Source organism: Prunus avium, chromosome 3 (genome assembly GCF_965620075.1).
Source record: "Prunus avium chromosome 3, drPruAviu1.hap1.1, whole genome shotgun sequence".
Taxonomy (NCBI): Eukaryota; Viridiplantae; Streptophyta; class Magnoliopsida; order Rosales; family Rosaceae; genus Prunus; species Prunus avium.
The window spans coordinates 11938970-11951049 of record NC_142286.1 but is presented as its reverse complement, the minus strand read 5'-3'; the positions used below and the strand labels follow the sequence as shown (position 1 = coordinate 11951049).

General features: G+C 40.3%; 1 long non-coding RNA gene across 1 annotated transcript; it reads right to left on the bottom strand.

Annotated features, from left to right (window-relative positions):
- Positions 1-2899: 2899 nt before the first annotated feature.
- Positions 2900-5316, bottom strand: LOC148295635 (uncharacterized). The gene is made up of 3 exons (XR_015834681.1): positions 5066-5316; positions 4112-4175; positions 2900-3120 (listed from the first exon to the last, which is right to left on the bottom strand). It is a non-coding gene; the product is annotated as an uncharacterized LOC148295635 (long non-coding RNA).
- Positions 5317-12080: the final 6764 nt, after the last annotated feature.

The window sequence follows — 12080 nt, the reverse complement described above, 5'->3', positions numbered from 1 at the left end:
TACAGTCGTCTGTTATTGAGTACCACGACGGTTTAATTTAATTTTTTACTTTTTGTACAATGTCGTATATATTTCTTTATTTCTTATAACAGAAATCCGGGGAAGTAGAAAAGATAGTAGAAAATATAGAGGAAAAGAAAGATGAAAAGGTAAATTCTCATAACTTTGCCTTTTTCATTTGTTTTCCAATTTTCAAACGTCTATATTTTCTTTAAACCGTCGTTTGTTTTAAATTTCCACTGCATTTTTTATTTAATTGAATGTTTAAATTGTTGTACAAGCTTTCTTATATATATATCTCTTTATTTATTAAAACAGCAATCCAGTGTTGGAGAAAAGCAAATTGAAAAGGTAAATTCATTAATTATGAATTTTGCATTTGAATTAGACGTCGGTTTTATTTAAACGACGTAATAAAGTATTCATTACGACGGTATTTTTTTCCCCGTCGTATAACTTAATTTCAGACGACGTTTTGTTATTTAAACCGTCGTATTTATTTATTTACCACGTCACTTTATCTTGCTTTATTTCTTCAAACAGGATACTGAAGTACCAGATTATTCAAAGCTGGAGTTACCATCTTCTTTACAATCCCTTTGTAGCTATGTGGAATCGACACTAAAGCCTCAGGGGAAGGCTATGACCTTTACTATTGAGAAGGAGGTGTTTGGCATAGATCGTAATACCTTCGTCTTGCATGAAGATATTACCCAATTTGCTGGCATGGAGGAAATTGGGGCTACTGTAGTTGCAGTATATATGAGGTTTGTCCTTATTTTTATATTCATTTGACACTCGCCTTTATGTTGAAAAAAAAAAACACTCATGGTTTCAATTCATATATTTAGGTGCCTATTTGATCATTTGAAAGCTGCAAATATGGTAAATATGGTTGGCTTTATAGACCCTGCTCTAGTTAGTGCCGACCCTGGTTCATTAACTGAAAGATCACGTATCGTATTCAGTCGACTTCAAAAAACAGATGGTGAACAGATTTTCCTGATGCCTTACAATCCAGGGTTAGTCTCCAAACAAAAAACAGTATTTTGTTTGCTCTGCATATAAAATTATTTAACCTTTATATTTATTTTGTGCAGCCGTCATTGGGTCTTGATCATTGTGAGAGCAAAGAAGGAGACCATCTATTTTCTGGATCCACTGCCTGGCAATCGAGTTGTGGATGAGGAGGGGAAAAACATAGTGAACAGTGCTTTAAAAATGTATAATTCACATATAGGCAGAGTAGGCCGTAAAGCAACTCTTTGGAAAACTCTGCCCGGCACTCCAAAGCAACCAAGCAGGGTAGAATGCGGGTATTATGTCATGCGCTTTATGAGAGATATCATAAAGGATACTTCCCTGGAATTTGAGAAGATGGTAAGAAGAAAATTTTCAGATTTATTTTTATGTGGGTTTTTATATTATCAACGACGGTAAATTAAAAATACCGTCGTTTAATATATATACTACGTCGGTAAATTAAAAATAGCGTCGTCTGTGAGATTAATCTTTGTTTATGGACTGCAGTTTGTCAAGGGAAAGGATCAAGCGCCATACCCCCAAGCTGCCATTGAAGAAGTTAGGAAAGAATGGGCAGAGTTTGTTTGTGTTCATATGGAGTAGAGGAATTTTAGCATACTTAAACATTTTTATAAAATGTACAAATTTTGTTAGAATTAGACAAGTTTTTGTACAAAATTGGTTAGAATTAGACATAAACATTCTTAAACATTCTTTTTTTCCCTATGAATTTCAAATAGGTTTTCATTATTTTTTAAAAACGGAAATTGTGTGACCGACGTGTAAACGCACTTGCAACGACATAATTATATAGAATACCGTCGTCTTTATAACTATCAAAATTCAAAATATTCAAAATAAATTTAAAATATAACCAAAAAATGCACCGTCAACCTCCTTGTAAATTTGTTGAGGTTTTCATGTTGTGAAAAACCCAAGATCATGCTGAACCAAATTTGTTGATGTTTTCATGTTGTGAAAAACCGTAGTTTTTTAAAAAGACGTTGTACACACATAACAACGTCACAGTTTCAAAAAGCGACGTAAAAGGTTTTTCAAACGACGTTGTTGGTTTTATAGACGACGTTGTTTTCTTGATTTTAGACGGCGAGAAGTTAATAGTTGAGGTCGTGGAAAATGGTTTGTACGTCATTTTCTGTGTAAAAATGGCCATGGTTTTAACTTTAAACGACGTTTGTTTAAAAATTACGTCGTTTATTATAATTTAAAACGTCGTTAATTTATTAACGCCGACATGGTTTGTGGGTTTTTAAAAAAATATTTTATTCTATTTAATTCGAAATATTCATAATAAATTTAAAATAAATCCAAAAAATGCAACGTCAACTCCTATGAAGTCATTGAGATATTTTCTTCCCCCTTAAGCTTTAAAAAATTAAGTTTGAGTTATACAAATTTAAAATTACCACAAAAAAGAAAAATGCTTTCATGAGTCACAGCATCACTTATACTTTAATGGTTTAGGGTTTAGGGTCTAGGGGGATAAAGGTTTATTTTTGGGGTTTAAGGTTTATGGTTAATATATATTAGGCAGTAAAACCATAAACCCTTTTCTAAAATTATTTAAACATATATATAATTTAGGGTTTATATTTTATGGTTTAGGGTTTAGGGTTTAGGGTTTAGGGTTTAGGGTATAGATGTAATAAGCGTCATGTTTATTTATATTGTTAACGACGGTTTTTTTGTTTTCCGTCGATGATTATCGAAGGGCGCATTTCTAAACCGTGGTTTCTTTAAAATGACGTTGTACACACATAACAACGTCATAGTTTTTACAAAGCGACGTAAAAGGGTTTTCAAACCGTCGTATTATAAAGTTATAACGACGGTAAATAATTCATAACTGACGTAGTTATCACAACTGCCGAACGACTGTGTATTTTAATAAACCGACGTGGTTACTTTGGGGTTCTGAATTACATTCCAACAGTCAGACATGCAATCTAGGGCAATATCAGAGCTCTATATAGAAGATTATAAGTATAAAATAATTATACAAGACCCTACGCTGTCCATGGATATGACGGAAGGTGGACTCGGCCCGGTGGTGGCACGCTGACGCACGACTACTGCCTGGGGGCGCAAAACATTTAAAGGGTGAGTGGACCAAAAACAAAGTGTTAGAAAATAGTATTAGAACATACTAATCTCTCTGTAAAAACAGTTATAAAACTATATCATTTTCTTATTTATATATATAGCTCGTACTGAAATCCATGCCTACCTATTTATATCTATAAGCCAATTATACACAAAATCAAACATTAAGTCTGATATAAATATACGTACAGTAATTAATTCAATCGTATATATATATATATATATAAACAATCACACACTTGATTAAAACATTAATTACTTGAAAGCATTGAAAACAACTTTAGTCTACCACCTAGGTGTACCCATTTAGCAATCCGTCAATTCCTTATAATCCGTCAATTCCTTTAATTTCCGTCAATTCCATATAATCCGTCAATTCCATACTTGTGCCACCAGAGTGACACGTCCTAACAGACCTCGGGAAACACAAGTCACCCGAGCCGCAATCCTAGCAAATTCAGGGGACACTTGGTCGGCCTGATCCGCAATCCTAGCAGAATTCAGGGGACACTTGGTCGGCCTGATCCGCAATCCTAGCACCACACGGTTCGAGTGTCCCCGAGACTCGTGGGGCTGTGTCAAGCATGCTGACATACCCGAAGGCAACTGGATGTCCGTCGACATCAATAATACCGAAGGCAACATATAACTGAAGGCATCCTTTAATATGCTTGGGTACCTAGGGTGGCTTTTAAGAAAATAGTAAGTTCTGAAAAGTAAATAAGAATTTAATTGAACTCTTATCTGACCTTGCACTCTGCTGCCAATTTATCTGTTAATTATCTAAAAATTCTGCTATGCCAAAATCTCTAGGCACTCTCGACTCGGCAGCATATAAAATAAACATATAAAAACAACAATAAATCAAGCTATTAAAACTCTGGGCAATAAATAACTTATTCAAGATCAAGTAATAAGATTAAATTGCATAAATTCATTTATGAAAACAAAAAGGTCCACTCACAGATACTCTGAGCTAGCTGGACCCTTTGAAGGTCCCTCCTGCGGGTCACCTGGTGCCCGGGTGCCTGTATAACCATCAAAATACTTTATTAAAAACTCTGCTCAGTAATATAATATTAAATTAAAAACCTTGACCCCCGGCTCCTAAAAGTGCGTGCATCACTTTAAAATGTCATTCCTATGCCCATACTAACTTCCCTCTCAAAGGGCATGACTTAGAAATAACTCGGGACTCAAAAGCAATAAAGTCCCCAAAAATCAACTCGGGACCCCGTGGGGCCCACGGTTTCAGAATTCTGATCCGATCATTCCTAGAGGTTCCAATCTGCCTAGGACACATGTCCCAAGAGTTTGGTCTCGATCGGACAGTCGGATTGCTCACGATCGCACGATCGGACAGATGAACGATTTTTCGTAAACCTAGCCCTAGGGTTGACTTTTTCGGAGCATCCAGGACTCCGATTTACGATCTGTCGAATCCTACACGATTTTGAAATTACCTAGAACGACATACTCCAGTTTGACTACGATCCAACGGTCCGAACGTATTGAACCCGGAAAACTCACACTATGCGAGATCCGTTCGGGGTTCAAACGTTATCCGAATTGAGATCCGTGAAATCCTACGCGCTCGTGAGGACACAAGGATCGTTCTGGGACCAAGAGCGGTCCCTGCTACCTCGCCCACGCGCCGGCCGCGCGTGGGTGTGCCTAACAATTTCCGGCGACCGGAAAAGCTCTAAACCGCCGGCCCAAACTCCTAGTCTAGGTAAAACACCAAATTTGGAACCACTTTTGTTCTTGGACTATGGCCAAAAAGTGACCAGAAGTGACTGATTCCGGCATCCTAAGCTCGGCAGAAACTTAACTCGAAAATTAACCTCTTAAACCTCAAACTCTCTCAAAACCTACCCAGCCATCAGCTAGAGCATGAAAATCAGTGGAAAAACCATACCTAATTCGTCCGATTTGGTGGCCGGAAGACAACGAACGGAGCCGACGAAAATCTGTTAAAAACTTACGCGATTTCTGATTTTTCCGGCGAGCTCGTGGCTGCAGGCGGCGGGGGAGGACGTCGGGCTGGGAGGCTGGGGAGTCGCCGGTCCGATCTGGGCTGGCCGGCGTCGATGGTGGTGGCTGGGAGGAGGGGTGGTGTCGGCTGGAAAACCAGAGGGGGGGAGGATGTCGCGAGGAAGAAGAGAGAGTGAGGAGAGAGAAAGGGAGGGTCTGATTTTAAAATCTGATTTTTTTTTCCAAAATTTCAATTTTGCCCTTTTTCGTATTTTGATTGTATTATCTTCAATACGACTCGGAATTGAGCCCATTACGTGTCTACGGACTCGTTTTGTCGTGCTCTACACAATGGTACAAGTGGATTTTTCAAATTCTTTCTCGGTCAAAAAGTCAACTTAAAACCTAATAAAATATTCCGAGGATAGTTTAGTCTTTTCCTTCATTAAATTAATAGTTAAATAATAATTAAGGTTTGGGTTGTTACAGATGGTATTGCCATACCTGATCCTGAACTAGCTTACTTCCGGCGAATGCTTATGATTTTTATATCATTAACGAGAAACTGTGTCCTCTATGATAATTGCACTTAATATGTATTCATTGCACTAAGCACTATATATGTAGTAAGTTTAGAGTAGAGAGCTAGTTCTTTAACAAGTGGTATCATAATGGATCATTAATGTCTTTAGTTACAATAAGAAAAATAATTAATTCCAAATTACATCAGAATATGTCAACTAATCTACAATGATACTCTCTATTTTTTAGTTAAAATTTAGCTAAAAACATTCAAAACCTATGTCTTTATCTCAAAAACACAGAAAAGCTATTTTAGGAACTCTATATAAAATTTCAACTTGAATTATACTCTGTAGTTTTTATTTTTTATTTTTTATTTTTTATATAGAGCAAATGGTATTTCATTAATCAATCATCAGAGTAAAAGGTTCGGCATGTAAAGGAGTGGCCTCATTAAAACCTCCCCGAAAAAAATAAGTGGGATAATCATCAGACAACAGATAGTTTCAAAAGCAGCAAGAACATTGTCCAGGATCATTCTTTTTGGAATAAATGCACTTTGGAACTTAGAAATAACAGCAGGTAAAACTCTTGTTGATGCTCTTTTTGGGAGGTCAACTTAGATAGAGGTGGAATGGTGGATGATGTGTGAAGACGTGGGTCTTCAGTAGGTGTATGTGCCTTCGGCAGATTGTTGTTTTCGGCAGTTAAGGTAAATAAAGTAAATAAGCATGCAGAAGACAAGATATATATGGTTCACCCGAATGATGGGCTACGTCCACGGAGAAGATGTTCTCATTATGATAACATTTGTTTACATTTTTACAAGGGGATTAGACCCAAAGATAAATGGAAGAAGGCCTAGGGCCTAAGGTACAAAGCTAGGAATCTGAAGCCCCGGGGTCAAGCCCCAAGATCCGGAGACCTAAGACCAGCAGGAGAGTCCCGAAGAGAGAGCTTAGGCACGGGGGTGCCTAAGGAAAATGGGATGCCGGAGGCGACACAAAGCTTGCATGTTGCAAGTCAATTTGCTTAGGCATGGGGGTGCCGAAGGTGAGGTATGTCGAAGGTGAAGGGATGGTTCCATACTTTGGACGGGAGGGTTCCGAACGGAAGGTATGATGTCAACTTGGGTGCCGAAGGCGACACAAAGCTTGCATGTTGCAAGGCAATGTGCTTAGACACGGGGGTGCCGAAGGCAAAGGGGATGCTGGAGGTGACACAAAGCTTGCATGTTGCAAGGCAATGTGCTTAGGCACGGAGGTGCCGAAGGTGAGCTTAGGCATGGGGGTGCCGAAGGCGACACAAAGCTTGCATGTTGCAAGGCAATTTGCTTAGGCACGGGGGTGCCGGAGGGGACACAAAGCTTGCATGTTGCAAAGCAATGTGCTTAGGCACGGGGGTGCCGAAGGTGAAGGGAGGCCGAAAGCGACACCAAGCTTGAATGTTGCAAGGCAATGTGCTTAGGCACAGGGGTGCCGAAGGCAAATGGGATGCCGAAGGCAACACAAAGCTTGCATGTTGCAAGACAATTTTCTTAGGCACGGGGGTGCTGAAGGTGAAGGGATGCTAAAGGCGACACAAAGCTTGCATGTTGCAAGGCAATGTGCTTAGGCACGGGGGTCCTGAATGTAAGCTTAAGCACGGGGGTGTCGAAGGCAACATAAAGCTTGCATGTTGCAAGGCAATTTGCTTAGACACGGGGGTGCCGAAGGTGAAGGGGATGCCGGAGGCGACACAAAGTTTGCATGTTGCAAGACAATGTGCTTAGGCACGGGGGTGCCGAAGGTGAAGGGATGCCGAAAGTAACACAAAACTTGCATGTTGCAAGGCAATGTGCTTAGGCACGGAGGTGCCGAAGGTGAGCTTAGGCATGGGGGTGCCGAAGGCAAATGGGATGCCGAAGGCGACACAAAGCTTGCATGTTGCAAGGTAATTTGCTTAGGCACGGGGGTACCGAAGGTGAAGGGATGGTTCCATGCTTCAGACGGGAGGGTTCCGAACGGAAGGTATGAAGTCATCTTGGGTGCCGAAGGCGACACAAAGTTTGCATAATGCAAGGCAATGTGCTTAGGCACGAGGGTGTCGAAGGTGAGCTTAGGCATGGGGGTGCCGATGGTGAGCTTAGGCACGGGGGTGCCGAAGGCAAAGGGGCTGCCGAAGGCGACACAAAGCTTGCATGTTGCAAGGCAATGTGCTTAGGCACGGGGGTGCCGAAGGTGAGCTTAGGCACGGGGGTGCCGATGGTGAGCTTAGGCACGGGGGTGCCAAAGACAAAGGGGATGCCGAAGGCGACACAAAGCTTGCATGTATGGCTCTCTGATTGGGTCCCCACTGTCTTGCCGTTCGGTGGGCATATAGGCAGTCTTAGTGGGGCTTTCTTCTGCTGTTGGCAGATTGTGCACGTGGCCTAGGCTTCTTGTTGGCTCTGGATTTTAGTCTTTTGTAAGACTTTGACAAAGTGGGTGTGTTCAGCATGTTGATGTTTTGATGACTCCTGATTGCTTAGGCACAAACAGTGCTAAATGGTTAAGGATGATGAATGGAAGGGCACTGAAGAAAGGGAGAACGATAGAAGCCTTTTGTGTCGCTTCCCACAGACGGTGCCAAACTGTTGACCCTCCCAAAAAGAGCATCACCAACTCTCTTAAGCCTATTGGCAAGAATTTTAGAGATAAGTTTGTAGATGACATTGCATAAACTTATAGGGCAAAACTCAGATACTCGGGTGGGAGAACAGACCTTTGGGATCAAAGCAACCAAAGTATGGTCAAAACTTGCGACACCATCACTACCATTCAGCACCTTGAGACACAGTGCACACATGTCATTACCCAAAATGTCCCAATACCTTTGATAACATAGGTCAGGCATGCCTTCAGGACCTGGAGCTTTCTACGGGCCAATAGATTTTAGTGCAACTTCGATTTCAGTTCTAGAGTACGGAAGGAGCAAACTCTGGTAAGAGTGAGATGGCACATGCGTCTTAACTGCTGAAAATATTTCCTCATCTGAGGCAGCACCATTTGATGTAAAAAGCTTGTTTTAGAACTCAACAAAGATGCCAACTATCATTTCATAATCTTGTTGCCATCGATTATGTTAATCCAAAATCCCAGTAATTGTATTTGTCTTCTTACGACTAGTAGCATGCTTATAAAAAAATGACGTATTATGATCCCTATGAAGAAGTCAATTCACTCGGGACCGTTGTTGCCAATATATTTCATCCTTCTCAAGACATTGATCTAACTCATGTTCAATAAGTTTACGGGATTGGAAATTCTGCGCCAACGACTGATCCGATTGGATTTCCCCAGACTATCCTGCAACTCTTTTCTAGGGCACTCGACCAAACTTATTTGACCTCCACCGTGTTAAGCTATCAGCACAACTAGAAATATTAGTAAGAAGCGAAACAACAACTCGCCATATCCAACGAATAACCTCAACAAATTCGACATCCGTAGTCCACACTTCCTCAAACTAAAAATGGTGTCGGCCTCTAGGAGGTCTAAGATTACCAACATGTGGGTTTTCGGACTCAATGAAAACCAGTTGATGTTAAGAGGAAAAAGCAACCAAATGGTGAGAAGTGAAGTTTCCCCATTGTTGCAATAATGGTAAATTACCGAAACCTCTATCCAACCTTGCTTGCACATTAGCTGCATCCTTCCTGTTGTTATTCCACGTAAACTTATACCTTGTGAACTCAAACTGAATTAAGCGACAATCAAAAATAGCACTTTTAAAATCCTCCATGAGAGCATCAAGTCAAATGCTATCCCCACTCTTTTCGTGATACTCCATAATCTAATTAAAATTTCCACAACAAAGCCAAGACGATGATCCACCCTACTTAATCTCAGCATAAGTTCCCATGAATGATGACGCTGGGTATGATCAGGGGGACCATAAAAGCCAGTTACTATGAGAGTTTAAGAATTTGGGAAAGTAACTCTAACATCTATAGACTTTGAGGGTTATGCATCTTGAGTGGTATTTCGATGTGGGATTGCGAGTATTGCTTGAGGAGGCACCACGTGTCCTTGTGAGAAATTACTCTGAAGCGCAGTCTTTGGTTGGAATCAACAGGTTGGGTTGCCGAAGGCTTGCTGCTTGCCGATGGTACTTTCTGGGACATAATAGATCGTCAAGTTTGTGGGATTTCCTTGTGGCTCCCTTGTTGCACATGTCATTGATTGATTGGCCGGTCGGATATGGTATAAACAATTAGTCTTCTTGGAAACATGTGTTTTTGCTTGTAGATGTTTGTTGTTTGTTACCCACTGTTTATTCTATTAACAACTTGCACAAGGCTGCTTTTGTTTTCTCAAGTGCTAAACGCGGACTATGGTCTTTTTCATGGCTTGAAATTCGTAGGAAACCACGCTTCAATTGTCGTTAACTATTTATTTTTTAAAATCAACTCCCAAAAATTGATTGGAATTAGCATGAAATCTGTTTCTCATTCATGGCCGTATGTCTTATTGGTTCATCATACATTTGGGCTTCTCCTTTTTCTTTTTGGGGCATCAGAGTATTATTTCATGTCATTAAGAGACACCATTAGACAGAGAGGTGTTTGGGCCCAAATCTGACACGCCAAAACCAAAAGCATAGAGCCCACATCACTTCCTGGGCCGCTTGAAACAATTCCAGCCCATCAGCACGTCCAGTCCATTAAACAAAAACAAACGGGCCAATATCACGTGGCCCAAAAGACGTTAGGAAACCTGGGCCGCAATAGAAGCCAAAACAGCCGAAAGAAGAAATGGGCTTGACGGTTTGAATTAAAAAGAAACATACCCACGTGACCCTGACTTAGAAAAGTCAATGAAATCGGCTCAAGATAAAGTTTGAACAGGAGCAGGCAAAAGAAGAACAACTCAGAAGTGGCTTTGTTGCCAGGAGATCAAATTCCGCTTAGTTTATCTAAAGATAATCTGGATATTTTTGAGGAATGCCATTTTCAAGGATAAACAGACTCTGCTTTTATGAAAAGAGAGATAAGCGGGAAACAGGGAGCTGTTCGAGAACTAGCTATCTCAAAATTCCAGATTCTTGCAGAAGCAGGTAAAATGGAAGAACAAGCATGGCGCCCCATCAAAAATGCAGAAGCAGTCACCTCAGAAAACTAATCATTGAGTGTTTTCTTGCCAGAAAATGGATGGAACCCCTGTTTGTTTTAATTAAAAATTAAAAAGATCTTTTGATTACTTGCCGCCCGCTCTCAAAGAACATTTCATATAAATACAAGGGATGAGAGCTAAGAAAACACACAACAATCAACCAAAAAAACAACCCAAAATTCAGTCAAAAGACAAACACTCAAATGGTCACTTGATCGCAGGATCCCAAAACAAAGTTCCAACAGACTCAGAGTCTGAAGTACTCCAAAAGCTTTCCAACAAGCTTGCAGAATCATCTTGTTTTCTCCCAGCAGAGGCAATTAGACCACTACTTCTGGGTTGAATCCCAGTTCATAAGTCAACAATAACGAGATCTCTCTCGTTACAAATTTGGTTAAGCAAAAGCCAAGACTAGCAGAGTTTGAGTATTTTCAAATATGAAAAACTCAACAAATTTATGAAGAACCCTGACTAAGCAGCACAGGTACTACAGTACACCCCCAGCTCAAGTCCAGCCACTTCTGCCCCTTTCAGACTGGAGAAATCCCAGTTCTGTCCATCCAAAAGCCTTCCAGGGCTTGAAATAGATTGAAGCTCTGCCGAACTCAAGCTTTGGTATCGATTTGCAGCCAAAACCCATCAGTTGAAGTTGTTTGAAGTCCAGTCCAGCACATGCACACTCAGTCCAGCCCAGAACAAAGGCCACTATCCAGACAGAAATGGAAACACAGTCCTCTTCTCATCTTTGTATAGTCAGTTTTCCCTTTTCGAGTCTTGTAAAAAGGAGTTCTGCCTGAAATCAGTTCAATCGTTATCATTTATTCTGGCCAGAACTACCAGTTTTATGTTGAGAAAAAATATGAAGTCCTTACCAGTCTAAGGCATAGAAAAGAACTTACTTGGGATATATTCCTCACCCAAATTCACAATCGTTTGATCAAAGTCAATAGCTTGGGGCGCAAGCTATTCTTATTCCCAAGTCTGTTAGAATCAAAAATTGCTAACAGTGGCACGCTCGACACATAAAGAAAGTTAATTTGCTGACCAAACCATGGTCTTCGAATTAATGGGGAACTTTACCCTACCATCATAGGAAACAAACAGAAACGGGTAAACAAGAGGTACTGCGCACCATTTTTATTTCTTAAGAGCTAAATTATAAACTTTAAGATTACAAAGAAGAAGGAATCATCCAAACTTAGATAATATATGCATATACACACCAAAAGAGGTAAAATAGATTTAGGGTTTATTTCATGAAATTCGCATGCACTTAACATACAATTAAAAGAGTGATGCTTTTTT